Source organism: Peromyscus californicus, unplaced genomic scaffold, assembly GCF_007827085.1.
Source record: "Peromyscus californicus insignis strain IS unplaced genomic scaffold, ASM782708v3 Scaffold_12__1_contigs__length_115047231, whole genome shotgun sequence".
NCBI classification, from domain to species: Eukaryota; Metazoa; Chordata; class Mammalia; order Rodentia; family Cricetidae; genus Peromyscus; species Peromyscus californicus.
Window position 1 is genome coordinate 64,642,121 of NW_026294413.1, and position 15,458 is coordinate 64,657,578.

The following is a 15,458-nucleotide window of genomic DNA, read 5'->3' on the forward strand; positions in this document are numbered from 1 at the left end:
GTTCTATTCTGTAACATGAAACCCCTTTAAAAAGGCAGTTAAACTGATGTCCGCACATTTTCCTAGTTCCTGTTTTAGGACTGCTGCCCCAGGACCCAGGCACATGGACCTAGTCTACACCAATGAAAGGAAAACATTATCCAATGGTAAAGACTAAAGTTACAGCCGCGCCGCTCAGTGCTATTTGCCATGGTCACTCTTACACCTCGACCCTGAGCCCATTTCTCTGGGAGGTGGGGCTGATGTACTGGGGAGACCAGAGGGGGGTGTGTGCACTTCACAATGGACATTCTGTCATGGAATGAGGCTGGCCTGTGACATAACTGCCACAGCAGGTCTAGCCAAGCTCAGTCACTAAGTGCCATTAGTAAAGTAAGGGCTTTGCAGAGTTCTGGGAAGATGAGAAGGAAGCATCCGAGAATTTTGGGAAGTCTACGCAATCCTCTCCCCCGTGAGGCTTACCACCAGACCTCTAGTTATCCAACCAGCATTCACCTCATCCCTTCTCAGCTACCCAGCCCTCGGCCTATTTTTCAGTCCAATCCTCTGTCTGTTTTCTACCCTACCTCTTTCCCTGCCCTGAAGAACACTTCCTACTTCCCCACCTTAATCATGGCTATGCCCAGCTCCTCCTGTGTAGACAAACTTTTCTCTAAGCGCCCTGCTCTCTTTGAACCGTCTTCCTGTTTGTCTACCCTCATGACTACCTCTCCTAAAAGAACACCGCTGGATAGCTGCATAGTCTCTCTTTCCTATCAAGAAACTGGCTCCCCGCAGCCAGACTGGGTAAGTCTACAACCTCAGACAAGGAATCCTTGCAGATGGTTCACTTCAGAGATGCCAAGATTGTTTTCCTAGCAGCCTATCATGTGAGCACAGGGAAAGCAATGTAGTCAGCTGATGGTCTGGATCTCATCTCCTGATTTTTGTATTGGTTTCTCCTCTCACTGAATCCGGTCGTAACTGAGAAACGGCCCAGAGGGTTTAGAGAAATCAGAATCCCAAGAAAGGTTTTCCATAGTCATCAGAAAGCCTTCTTTGGAGAGATCCACACATGGTTTCTGAATGTCTTTCTGCAAATCCTCCAGGAATTGAATTCTTCAGATACAGAGCCTGGAGTTGGAGGAAACAGATGGGACCCCACAGCCTTGGTAAGCATGGCTTAGTGAGCACGAGGAAGCTCAGCAGTATTGCAGGTGACAGCTAAGAGGAGCAGGAGCCAGCCTGGCCTGAGTCTGACTGAGTTCTGGGTTCAGCTGAGGATTAGGCTCCATTGGGAGGATAATCTTGAGCCATTTCATGACTCAGTTCCCTTGCCATGAAATGGAAATACTGTGGAGCAAGTTCTTTTCCTAGTGGTTAATGATGTAGTGACAAATGCTAGCAATTGTGTGAGGACACCAGTAAAAGCTTAAAATACTTCACAAGAGAGAAAAGGAAAAGCCAGGCAATGAAGGAGTAAGGTATTCAATTAGAGCACTTCAAACACTCACAGGCACACGTGTTGCAGAGAAAAACGTTACTGTCAAATGAGTTAATTATGCAACTTTCAAGTGGAATGAACATATTGTAGTTGTAAAGTATTGTGTTGTCTCAAGAGGAGGGCTGTGCTCTAAGAGTGTATCTGGATGGTAGATCCAGGGCAATCACCAAGAAGTTTACAAAGGAGGTATAACTGACCGGGGAGAAGAAAATGCTTCCCATAAAACCCTCGTGCAAATCTGGGAAACAGCCTGTCTGAGAGGAGGTAACACAGTACAGGAACGACAGACAGCTGACAGTTCCAGATGCAGCAGATGATGCAAAAACTGTGTGGCATATTACACCCACCGGCTAAATGACTGAAATGGCATCCCTGAACAAGACAAGACCCACCAACTTGTTGTCTATGAGAAAACTGGTTTGAATAAGGACCCATTTGTGTTAAAAATCAAAGGCTGGTGTGGCTTCTGAGCAGACCTCCCTCCTGTCGTGGTCTGCAGATTCCTCCTGCTTGATAAACCGGAAGAATCATCTCTTCTCCAATTGCCCCAGTCTCCCCAGTGCTGTAAATGGTATTCGAGGCCTTTGGAAGATGCGCTCATGCGGCACGGACTCTTTTCCTAGTTCCTGATTCAGGGAAGCTCCCCCAGGTCCCAACAAGTTCCCCTGTCCCTTACTTTACCATCTGAAGGGAGATGCCCCTGTTATCCCAAGCACACACTAAAGTTACTAAAGCTCCATTTCTTTTATTTGCCACTTGCCCTCATCACTCTTAGACTAGACAGGGGAGCCTCTTGCCTGGTTGGTCAGGTTGATGCACGGGACGAAGAGGGAGGCAATGGTGGTGCTTCACAGTGTCTGTCAGGCACAACGGAACATGAGGTGACCTGGAAGGTGACTGCCACAGCAGGTCTGGCACAGGCAAGGTCCCTCTCTGCTTTTACTGGAGAGGTTTGGAGCGTCTTCCGGAAAGATGACAAAGTGGCTTCCTAGCATTTTACATATTAAAGCTAATTTCCCACTCCAACCCTTTCTCCCTGTTCTTGTCCCACCTGTCTTCACCCCCGTCCTGTCCTGCCCGCTCTGTAGCCTTCAGTCTGTTCCCAGCCAACCCATCCTTTCTGTTCTCTGTGCCACCCTCCCACTCTGATACACAGCGCCCCCCCCCATCATCCCACCTTATCTCTACGCCTGGCTCTTCCTCTTTCCAGACTTTTCTCTGAGAACCCTGTTCACCTTTGTTTCCTTCACCAGTGGACCCAACTTTCCCTAACATTTCAGTTCAATAGTTCCTTATTCTCTTATCCCCAGCACAAAGCCCGCGCCACCCTTCACCAGACTGGATGAGTCAGTCTTCCTCCATGGGAGGGGTTACCTGCCATCCCTAAGGTTCAGCAGTGTCAAGGCTGCGCCTTCCGAACAGACTGACACAGGGTGGCGGGAGGTGGGGAGGGTGGCGGGAGGTGGGGAGGGTGGTGGGAGGTGGGCAGGGTGGCGGGAGGTGGGGAGGGTGACATAGCCCAGCATGCCTTTCAGAGCATCACTGTATCCATTTCCTCACTGGCTTTTTCCCCCCTCTATCTGACCACACCTGAAATGTATCTTAGAGATATGAGTGAAACCAGTGCCCTGAAGATTTTTACTGCCAACTGTCATGCTAATGGTCTAGCTTTTACCTGATACACTCAGGGACCTACAACTGGCCATGGATCCTGTTCACTGTTTCCTCAGGTACCGGGGGAGCAGCACCCAGAAACACAGACTGGAAACCAAGAAGTGGAAGAGACTCAAGCCCTGGCTAAGCCTGACACCTTCACTCCGTACGTACAGCAGTAGCGGTGCTGTCTGAAAAGACAGGGTGGAGGTCCAGGCCTGCTGGGGTTTCAATCTGGACTCAGTTTACCACTTGGTTTGGCTGGGAACCATTGTGATGACACAGTAATCTTGTCATAACTGGAGACTTGACTGTGGTCTGGGGCTGGTTAAGAGGGACAAATAAGTAGCCTTGATGATGTCTCTGTGATGCCTGTCACACTGAAAGGCCTCAAGAAATGGAGGCGTCAACTTGTGGATTTGGGCTTGTATGACTAACATTGGCTTATAGAGAGATGGAGTTGGAAATCTAAAAAAAAGTCAGGTCTGTCGGAAAAATACCTCAGGATAGCCTAAGTTCTCATTGGTCAAGAACACAATTTTTATCAAATAACAGTTTTGGCATGGAGAAAGGAGAGGGTAAGATAAAAGCTTACCCCCATTGGCAAGTTAGGAAACTCGGACCCTCACACTACTTCCGCTTTCATAGATTATAACTTGGTGTGCATGGGCAGACACTAGGGTGTGGAAGGGCTGCAACTTGAATCTGCCAGGCCATTTCACAACAACTTCATCAAGATAAGAAGCACAGGTGTGAGTTGGGGGTGGTGGCGCACGCCTTTAATCCCAGCACTTGGGAGGCAGAGGCAGGTGGATCTCTGTGAGTTCGAGGCCAGCCTGGTCTATAAAGCAAGTTCCAGGACAGACAGAGCTACACAGAGAAACCCTGCCACTTCTGCACATTTCAGATCAGAGGCTTCACTTGTCCAAGCTACAGATGCTCAACAAGTTCCACATGCTTGTTCATCATTATAAAACTGGGGACAATGCTCCTCTATTGGCATTACTGGCAAACACAATACCCCAATGAATATTAGATCCAGGAGTTCTAGATCTTTAAGAAGTAATTAATCTGGGGTTCCAGAACAATGTGGCTGTGGCTGGAAGAGATTTGACTGTCCCCCATGTAGGATTCTTTGCCCTGGAGGGTCTTACATTCTTCAATATGGGGAAAGAGAAAGTCATACCCAATGGGAAAGTTTGCCCTGTGTCAGCTTGTAAGATTTGCTGAATTTTTGTCTTTTACATTAATTGCATAGTACAGATTCTCTCAAACTCATGAGGTTTTCTTCTTTTATTCATTTCTTGGTGAGACTTCAACAGACCCACTCTTTCATTAAATATGCATTAAGATTGCATCCTTCCTGTAAGCGGGGTACATCCCCAGGATCTAGTAAGGCAAGCAAGCAGAAGGAATAGTTTAGCTCCAGTCTCTTCCACATTACTAGGGAAAAACAATGTGATCAGGTTTGTCACAGCACTGGCCCTTCACACCAATTGCTGCCCTAGGTTCATTCTGTTGCTGGATAAAATTCCCTGAGAAAAAGCAGCTGAGTAAGAAAGGGTTTACTCGGCTTTCAAGTCAGTTACAGCCCATCATTGTGGGGAAGTCAAGATGGGAATCTGAAGCAAGCTAGTCAGTCATATCCATAGTCAGGAGCAGAGAGACCATTCACTGTGGCATGGGACTCTAACAGCAGTCATGTCCCCAAAGGAGAATTATTCTCCCTCCCTCCTCCAGCAGCCATCAACAGCCAATAGCTCTTCCACTGATGGTGGGGCAAAGGGGCCCTCCACACACCCAAGCTGAATTTTGACTGGCTTGATCTTGTAAGGCTGTGTGTAGGAACCATAACAGCTATGAGTTAATGTGTGCATTAACCAAGTCATGCTCAGAAGCTGGCACTTCACAGCTCTCCTCCCCATCCAATGGCTCTTACGATCTTTCTGTACTCTCTTTCATGATGCTCCTTGTTCCCTGGAGATAGGGAAATCTATTATAGATGACCCCAGATGAGCTCTGAGTTACTCATATGTGGCACTTTGACCAGTTATGAGTGTGTCTGCATTAACCATTACCAATTGCAAAAAGAAGTAACCACATACCACCTTCCCTCAAATCTCATTAAAAGCAAGGACCAAGCAATAGTCCTGGCCCCCAGGTCACTGTACTCGGTGGCCATTGGCTCACTTGCAGTGTTTTCTGGCATGTCCCATGGTTTTGCTTTCAATGTCTCCCTGCTGCTTTTGCAATCTATAATGAAAATGTACATTCATCCAACTCCTTGGCTGAGAACATGGACACATCCCACCCTGGACATTGATCACCAGTAATACCAGAATCCTAACAAGACTGATGGACCAGCCACCTCTTCAAACAACTTCGCCGTGAGAGTTCTCTAACTATGCTCTCTTTTGAAGCTGGCTAGCTCTCTATGTGGAAGGTAGAGATACTCAACTATACGCAGCACATTCTCTTAACTTCATTACCCTTCTGATGCCATGCGATAGCTCCACTGTGGAAACGTTCAGTACGAAAAGGAAATTCAGAGGCACAGTTTAAACCAGGTCCAAATCGTTGCAATCCAGACTGTCCTGGGTCCCTATGAGCTCCTGTCTGACCTTGTTTTCTTCTCTCCAGGGAAACGTGCAGTGAGGGGAACCCGGAAGTTCCCAAGTAACTCCAGGACCCAACATGATGCTACTGTCTACAAAGCTAAAGTCTAACACCTGGGACAAGATGATCATCAGAAGTTGCATGCTTCCCATGTAGCCATCCCATGTATAAAATAAAATGTTCCACTTGCAAAGAAATTATTAGTAACTGGCCGGGCATTGGTGGCGCACGCCTTTAATCCCAGCACTCGGGAGGCAGAGCCAGGCGGATCTCTGTGAGTTCGAGGCCAGCCTGGGCTACCAAGTGAGTTCCAGGAAAAGGCGCAAAGCTGCACAGAGAAACCCTGTCTCGAAAAACCAAAAAAAAAAAAAAATTATTAGTAACTGAATCAGTTTTAGACTACAAATTTCTAAACAAGTTAAGAGGGAGTGTTATTTTTTACTGATAATGGGTCAGTACTGAAGGAAGAAAACACAACCTTTTATTTGTATTGAAAGTATATAGAGTGTCAAATTTTTTGAGGGGAAAAACTATGAAAAAAAATAAAAGTGGAAATAAGAAGAAACCTCTATTTTCACTGGACATTTCAACTTCCCTTCAGAAGTGGAATGAAGGAGAGGATGAAAACCAGCAAGGACAGAGCTCCACCTGATTGTTGACTTCCTGTGGCAGCAGCAGGTCATACATTCTTCTCCAGGTCATGATAGACCACAGTCAAGGTCAAAGCACATCTTAAAAACTGAGAAAATCATGGTCTCGATATCTCTTGCTCATATAATCCCTCCTCTCTCTCGTCGATTGGATTCCTGGAGCTCCACCTGGGGTTTGGCTGTGGATCTCTGCATCTGCTTCCATCAGTCCATGAGAGTTCTATCATGACAGTTAGGGTGTTCAGCCATCCAATCATCAGAGCAGGTCAGTTCAGGCACTCTCTTGACCATTGCCAGTAGTCTATAGTGGAAGTATCTTTGTGGATTTCTGGGGACCTCTCTAGCACTCTGCTTCTTCCTATTCCCATGGGGTCTTCATTTATCATGGTATCTCTTTCCTTGTTCTCCCACTCTGTTCCTGATCCAGCTGGGACCTCCCACTCCCCTAAGCTTGCTCCCCCACCCACCCTTACCCTCCATTACCCCTTCTTATGTCCTGTTTGCTCATGTAGATCTCATCCATTTCTCTGTCACTGGGCGATCCCTGTGTCTTTCTTAGGGTCCTCTAATAGATGGGATGACAAACTAGAAGTGTGGGAACCTAGAATAGGAGGAAAGTAGTGGCCTCCACCAAGAAAGGGAGATGGCAACTTTAATCCAGATATTTTGATTCCTCCTGAAGGAGTGTGGAGACAATGTGGCAGTGGTTGGAGTGATTGCTGCAAGTTTTATTGGGTTCCTAGATTAAAAAGAGCTGCCAGGAAAGGAGAGCTTCCTTTCACGGAAGCTCTGAAAATTGGGTCAGGTCTTCCTTGGAATTGTTGGGATAAGAAGGGCAGAAGTTGCTGACTTGCAGGGACAGATTTCTTGTCTGAGGTCATTGTGGTCCACCAGTCACAGGGCTTGGTGTTTACAGAGGACTGAGGAGGAACTTAAGCGGCCTCAGGGGTCTTGAGGTCGGAGCAGGCTGTGTGAGAAAAAAATGACTGTCTGGTACATTAACCATTGTTCTTATTTTCACCCTTTTAGCGAAATTGAATGTTGCTAGCCTCTGGGTCAAGTGCTCAGAAGATTGTATAATCATTATTAATAAAAATAGATTATGCTTGCTTTGGTGTTAAGTCTGGGATAGTTCCTGTGTTTAGTTAAAGATGATGAAGAATATATTGGTGATTTTCTAAGAATAACCTTTGGAATCATGAGAATATTCTATATTGGGTGATTTCCCCTTTTCTTTTGTTTCCCCTTGCTTATGATAATAAAAGACTGAGGTTACCAGGGCAAAAACAAGCTAAAGAAGCTGTAGCAAAAAAGCCACTTAGCAACTGCAGAAGCCTGAAGTGACCTGTCAGCTTGCAAGGGGAAAAAAAATGAGAAAAATAGAAATCAAAGTTTCATCTCTCAAACCCTAGGAGGCAAATCTAGAAACTGGCACCAAGACATAAATACAAATTTTCTAGATACAGAGATGAAATCATATACTTTTATATAAAGTAACAGTGAATAAAGAATTCTTAGGAATTGTAAAATGTTTTTAAATAAAGGGGTTTTAAAACGAAGTTTGTGTGACTCTGTGTGAAGCATAATAATTGCATAGAGAAAATTAACATCATGTAACATAGGCAAAAGGAAAACAATTATGCTTTTATATTAAAATACAGATACTACAAAATGAATTAAATTGAAAATAAACACAAGGAAAACAAATGATAGTGGCAGTCAATGAAATCTCAGCCAGAAAAAGATAGAAAAATATACTCAGGCCAGTTAGGTGAAAAGATCCAAGTTTCTAGCTAATTTAAGAAAAAAATAGAAAAACATGGCTATTAAAAGTAAATAACTTGCCTAACTCTGAACTAACATACATTAAATATAAAAACAAGCTATTCCTGAAAAGACACAATTAGGAAAAAAAGTTACACAAGAGACACTGCATCAATGTGCATATATCAAATCAACTATTGGGACTCAGGATGTAACTCAGTGCCAGGGCACTTGCTGAACATGTGACTGCACAGGTGTGCCCAGAGAGTAACCTAATCTAGATGTTCCCTCACAGGCTTGAGTAGAGTTTAACCTAATCTAGATAGTGCCGCATGCATTCTTCTGGAGGCTTCGTATCATTCGGTTCCTAGGTCCTGTCAACTCGGTAATACAAACTATCGCTGGTAACTTCCAGCCATCATATAAGAAATGAACTTTTCAGCCGGGTGGTGGTGGCGCACGCCTTTAATCCCAGCACTTGGGAGGCAGAGCCAGGCGGATCTCTGTGAGTTCGAGGCCAGCCTGGGCTACCAAGTGAGTTCCAGGAAAGGCGCAAAGCTACACAGAGAAACCCTGTCTCGAAAAACCAAAAAAAAAAAAAAAAAAAAAAAAAAAAGAAATGAACTTTTCATGGGCCAATGAGCAAATAACACATGAACTAGACAAACTCTCTGAGACCAAAGAAGTTACATGAAATTTCTGATATTTGAGGAAGAATTAGCAGGGGAAAAAAAATCAAAACAGAATAGCAAAGAACAGTCAGGAAACTGGAAAACACCTATTGTATGTGTAGTAGAATGCCAGAAAATGGAGGAATGAGCATAATGCTTGAGGCAATTGTAGTGGGTAGCTGTTCCAGCTTTGACCTGGAAGTACTACCCCTAGTGAGGCTTCTGGTAACTGTCACACCTACCTATGACCTGCCCCTGGGGCAGGGCCAAGACGGGAGCCCTCAAGACCCAAGATCTGGATGTGCTGGCCCTCTTGATTCCTGGTGATCCTGGATGCTGAATGGTAGACTGAGCAGAGTTCTCCAGAGAACCCCACTGGACTGTACCTCACCTCTCGTGGATCCTATACCTAACCCCTTTACTGGCTGTAAGTTACCCCCAAATAAACCTCCTTTGTTAATCCCCACAATAGGCAATAGTGGGTAAGAATTTCTTCTAAACTAAGGTAGGTCCAGAGACAACATTGCCATGAAAATCAGAGGGTTGTAGGGTAGGTAAACACCAGAAAATTCTACCTATTAAATGATAAATGATCAAATGATACCCACTGCCTCATACAGAATTCATAAAGATAATGATTAAGAAAATACTTAACAGAAAGTTAGGGTCAGGGTCTCATGACCTGCAAGTGAGCAAGAGAGTCAGCCTCTGGGTCTATGGGGACAGCTCAGTGGCAAAGTGCCTGTTTCTCAAACACGAGCAGTGGAGCTCAGTTCTCAACTCTGATGGACATAGCTGGGCACATGCAGCTCTGTGTACCTGCAACCCCAGCACTGGGCGGACACAACACAACACAACACAACAGGGTCACCTGAAGCCAGACTAGCTAAAAGTGCTGAGTTACAGGTTCAGTGAGAGACTCTGTCTCCAGTCCCAATACCCACAGTCACAGGAAAGTGCACCAACACACACACACACACACACACACACACACACACACACACACACACACACACACACACTCACACACCCAAAAGGAATTATATGTAATTTTATACAAAATACCTAAGAGCTTGGGGGAGGGGAGCTGTGTTAGTTAGGGTTTCTATTGCTGTGAAGAGACACCATGACCACAGCAACTCTTATAAAGGAAAACATTTAATTGGGGCTGGCTTACAGTTTCAGAGGTTTAGTCTATTATCATCATGGCAAGAGGCATGGAGGAGTGCACGCAGACAACGTGCTAGAGAAGGAACTGAGAGTTCTACATCTTATAGTGCCACTCCCTATGTACCAAGCACTTAAACACATGAGTCTATGTGGGCCATACCTATTCCAAATACCACAGGAGTGAATATGATCAAAACTTTTTGAACAAAACTACCAAAGAACTAATAAGGTTTTTAATCTTAAAAACATAACATAAAAATCTAATCCAATAAATGAGTGAATACAATTTAAAACATTACTGCTGATTCATCTCACCAAAAGCAACCCCTCCAAATATGAGCAAGAACATATTGTTTCTTCATGTCCATGTAGGCAGCAATGTAAGCAAATGTAAATATAAATGAGCATGTGAGTGTTTGTGGATAAGATAAATGACATGAGAATGGAAGGAGGGGAATTAAGGATATTTTAAAATAGAGAGAATTATAATGCATGAATTTGAGCAGGGGACATATATGTGTTTCTGAATTTCACAGAGAAATTCATTCAACTGTAGGCCTAATACATGAGGAGAATTAAAATAAAAATCACAGATAATATTTCACTATTACATGTACTGCATATAAAGTAGTGCAATGTAATGAATTAGTCTGAAATGTGTATTTTAAATATGAGAATTCAAAAACATCTTTTAAACAAGCCCATGTATGTAGAATGTAGACTATATATCCTATCATGGGCAAAAACGGATTCCAATAAATCTTCACTAGTAAGGGAGGCACAAAATATGGGGCCGAGAGAAATGGGAACAAGAAACATGAGAGGAAGAGAAACATGTAAGAGGTTGGATAGGGATCAGTTCAACTAGGAAGTTACCTTAAATCCAATGCTTTACATTTTTATTTTTTTAATGCTTTGAGAATTTCATACAAACCTATAATGTGTTTTGATAAAATCTACTCTCTAATCCACTGCTCCCTAACCCCTCCCATATCTGCCCACACTATCACTTCCTTCCCAACTTCACACATTCTCACTTTACAAAAACACAGAGTACAGTTAGTGCTGCCTGTATGTGTGCGGGTGTGTGGAACCACCTACTGGCATGTGTGTAGCCTCTCACTGACTACATCCCTGAAGAAAACTTGCTCTTCTTCCCTCATGGGTCGTCAACAGCTAGTAGCTTCGCAGCTAGAGGAGGGACTTCAGGAGGCCCTCCCCATGCACAATGGGATTTTGACTGGCTTGATCTTGAGCAGGTCTTGTATGCAGCGAGTTCGTGTGTGTGTGATAGCTCTGTCATGTCCAGTAAATACCATTTTACTGCAGACTCCTGTTACTTCCGGCTCCTACAATCTTTCTAGCCCCTATTCCATGATGGTACCTGAGCTTAAAGAAGAAGATATGATATAGATGTCCCTTTTAGGCCTGAGTAGTCCATGGTCTCTTATTCTTTGCATACTGCACAGTTGTGCATTTCTAAAACAATCACCATCTATTGCAAAAAGAAGCTTCTTTGATGAAGGCTGAAAGATGCACTGGTCAAGGGTGAGACTTCAAATTCAATGTTTTAAAATAATCAATTAAAGAGGATGAGTAGGAAAAGATAGAAAAATTAATTTTGATGACATTCTGAAAATTACAGTTTAAATATGATCACATATATGCATTTGAAATAAAATGACTTTGCATATAGATAGGAAGAATTAAAGTTGTAAAAATGGCTATCTTATCAAGCAAGTTACAGATTCAACACAATCCAAATCAAATCCAACACCATTTCTCACAGACATAGAAAAAATGATCCAACAATTTATAGGGAGGCACCAAAAAAAAAATCAAAGATGGCCAAAGCAATCCTAAACAAAAAGAGTAATGCAGGGACATCATCATACCTGATTTCAGACTATACTACCAAGCCATCATAATAAAAACAGCATGATATTGGCACAAAACAGACATAGATCAATGGATTATGAATAAGAACCCAGATATGAGGTCATGCAACTACAGTTATCGGATTTTGACAAAGATGCTGAAAATACACAATTGAGAAAGCATGGTGTTTTCAACAAACGGTCCAGGGAAAACTGGATTTCAGCATGCAGAACAGTGAAATGAGTGAGACCCTTGCCTTTCACCCTGCACAAAACTCAACGCCATTTGGATCAAGGATCTCACAGAAGACCTGCTACCCTGAAGCTGCCAGAGGAAAAAGCAGAGTGCTCTTCCACTTACAGGAACAGGTAAGGACTTTCTGATTAGGAGAAAGCACAGAGAGTAAGGCCAACAATGAATAAACAGCAGAGCAGCAAAAGAAACGAGGGGGACCGGCAGTCCTCAGAACGGGAGACAATCTTTGCCAGCTGTTCATTTGACAGAGGACTGCTGTCTAGAATATACAGTCAATTCCCTTCAGTCAGAACGGCCATCACCAGGAATACAAGTGTCAACAAATCCTGGCATGGGTGTGAGAAGAGTTACACTGAGTACAAACTAGTTCAGCCACCTTAGAAATCAGTCTGGAGGGTTCTCAAAAAACTAGATAGAGAACTGCCACATGATACACTCTTGGGAATATATCCAAAGGACTCTATAGCCTACTTCAGAGACACTTGCACAGTTCATTGCCATTGTTAGCAATAGTGAGGAAGTGGGATCAACCTAGATGGCCGTCAATAGATGTGTGAATAAGAAAAATGTTGCCGGGCGACGGTGGCACACGCCATTAACACCAGCACTCAGGAGGCAGGGCCAGGAGGATCTCTGTGAGTTCAAGGCCAGCCTGGTCTATAAAGTGAGATCCAGGAAAGTCATCAAAATTACACAGAGAAACCCTGTCTCGAAAAAACAAAAAACAAAAACAAAAAACAAACAAACAAAAAACAAAAAAAGAAAGAAAAATGTCACACCTACATACAATGGACTATTACACAATTGTAAAGGAAAAATGAAATCATGAAAATTACAGGTAAATGTCAGAACTGGAAAAACATTGCCCTGAGCGAGGCAACTCATGCCTAGAAAGAAACATGTGTCCTCTCTCACGTGTAGAGTCTACTTTCAAATCTTTTGTGTTTATAAGTTTGAGTACAAGTCAGAGCCAGAAAGCTGCAAAGATATGACAAGGGAGAAAGGGGAACAGATTATAAGGCAAATGAAAGCAGAAAGGTGGGACACTGGGTGTGAAAAGGTTCATGAGGAGGATCAGGGAGGACGGAGGAAATCAAGGGATGGAGAGGAGGACTAACCCAAAGGAAGGTGTATGAAAAGCCACGTGGAAGCCTACTTCTCACAACCCAATTGAAAATATATTGGAGAGATGATATGGAGGGGGGGCAACAATGGTTAACAGACTAAGCAGGGTTGAGGGTAGGGAGAAGCGGCAGGAGGAGTAGTGGGTGGGTTCACCAGAACTAAGGTTATTTGTAAAGGCCTCATGGGTACCAACTAGTTAGTAAGTTAATTTCATAATATCCTTTAAAACAGTTTGTGAAGAAAACAATGCTTCTAGAATAAATGGCTTATTAAAACTGCAGTACAGAGCATGGGATACCACCCTGTGAGTTACTGGTCAGAGAGGCCAGGTCTCCAAAGCAACACAGGCCATGGTTACTTTTCTCAGTTAACTACCACAACTCCAGGGTAAGACCCTATTGCTGAAGACACCACGGACTTTGGCTACAGGACATACAGAAATCGGCCTCAGATCCACCAGGACTCCTTCTTGCTGGCTAGATTTCATAGTGCCAAAAGGTGCCACGCAGACTGCTAGGGAAGAAAAGGCAGCAATTGACTCATACAGTGCTGGACCTCACTTGCCAAAATACTGACCTGCAGGCAAATCCTCTCATTGACGCAATAGTGCCAATAACTACTATGGGACAACTAACTTCTTTCTGATTTGAAGACCGATTGACAGGAGGGACATTTCATACCTGGTACTGCAATCCTGATTAGAAGCCCATGGCTACCAAGGCCCTAGGCCCTGGGGTAGAAACTGCTAATGTTCTTTTGCCAAGAGGTGGTGCTGTGAAATATCTCTGTAAATATTATTTTTATGCCTATAAACTTGGTCTGTTCTCACCTCTGGTCAGAGAACTTCTCTTCCCTCTGGGTAGCAGTCAATGCAGAGTTGCATAACAAGTAAAAACTTAACCTAAACCCTAAATTGGACAGCTCTATCAACACTGCCTCCACCCACCACAACTCAGGGAGCATCCAGCAAGACAATGGAGAAAGAATGCAAGAGTTGGACAGTGGAGGAGAGCTGTGGGATACTGTTTTCCCGATTATCTGCATAAGATCTGTACAAGGATAAACCAGCTAAATGGGAGGAGGAGGGACTTCTCAGGTCCCACCCTTTCCTGAGGAGCTATTGGCAGGTAATAACTGCTGGAGAGCAAATCATTCTTTTTTGAGGGTATGGCCACTGGGGGATTTCCCATGCTCCACAGATGACACCATACCCATGCACATATTGGCAGCACCAATTGGACTTAGTGGGTTATTAAAAAAACAAAACAAAAAAGAACATCTGAAGTTGAGAGGGGGATGTGTTGGAGGGGACATTGGGAAAGTTGGAGGGGAGAATATTGGGTAGATATGATCTTATTTTATTGTATGCGTGCATGACATTCTTAAAAATAATGAAAAATTATCAATTGAAAAAGGAGAAAAAGAGAAATCAAAGAAGCAAGTAGAAAGACATTCTTCAGAGAAATAGAAAAAAATTTCTAAATTTCATATGAAGGACAAAAGACTCCAGATAGCCACAGCAATCTTGGAGGAAAAAACAATGTTGGAGGGATTACCACACCAGATTTCCAGTTATATTCTAACGGGCCTTGAGACCTTAACACAACTGAAGCCATGTTGGAGGCACCATTCTTATCTCAGAACCCAACATATAGGCCCCAACATCTGCCAAAATGGAAACAAAGACTTAATCCATCAAATTCCTAGCCCATATTTCCAGGATCTGGGAAAGTCTCTAAATATACTAGCCTTGCCTTTCCACTTCTGTAGTTTTGCTTCTTGCCAACTGTACTTGCTCTCCTAAGTATATCAACCAGGATGTGGTTTTTTTGTGCATAAAAGGCAAAGAATGGTGAAGCCTGGGGCTGCAGGATTTGGGTGACTTCCTCATGCAGCCACGAGCTGGCAATACAGACTTTCTATTTGGTTTTAAGAGCGTAAGTGTTCTCTAGTGGAATTACCACACAATATTACAAAGCCATAGCAATAAAACTGGTATTGGCACAAAATAAACATGTAAAGAACCATGTAACAGAACAAAAGTCCCAGTCTTAAGCATGTCTAATTACAGCCATCAACATGACAAAAACACACACTGGGGGAAATACAGCATCTCCAGCAAATGGTGCTGGGAAAACTGGATGTCTACATGTAGAAGAATGAAATTAGACCCACATAGATCACCCTGCATAA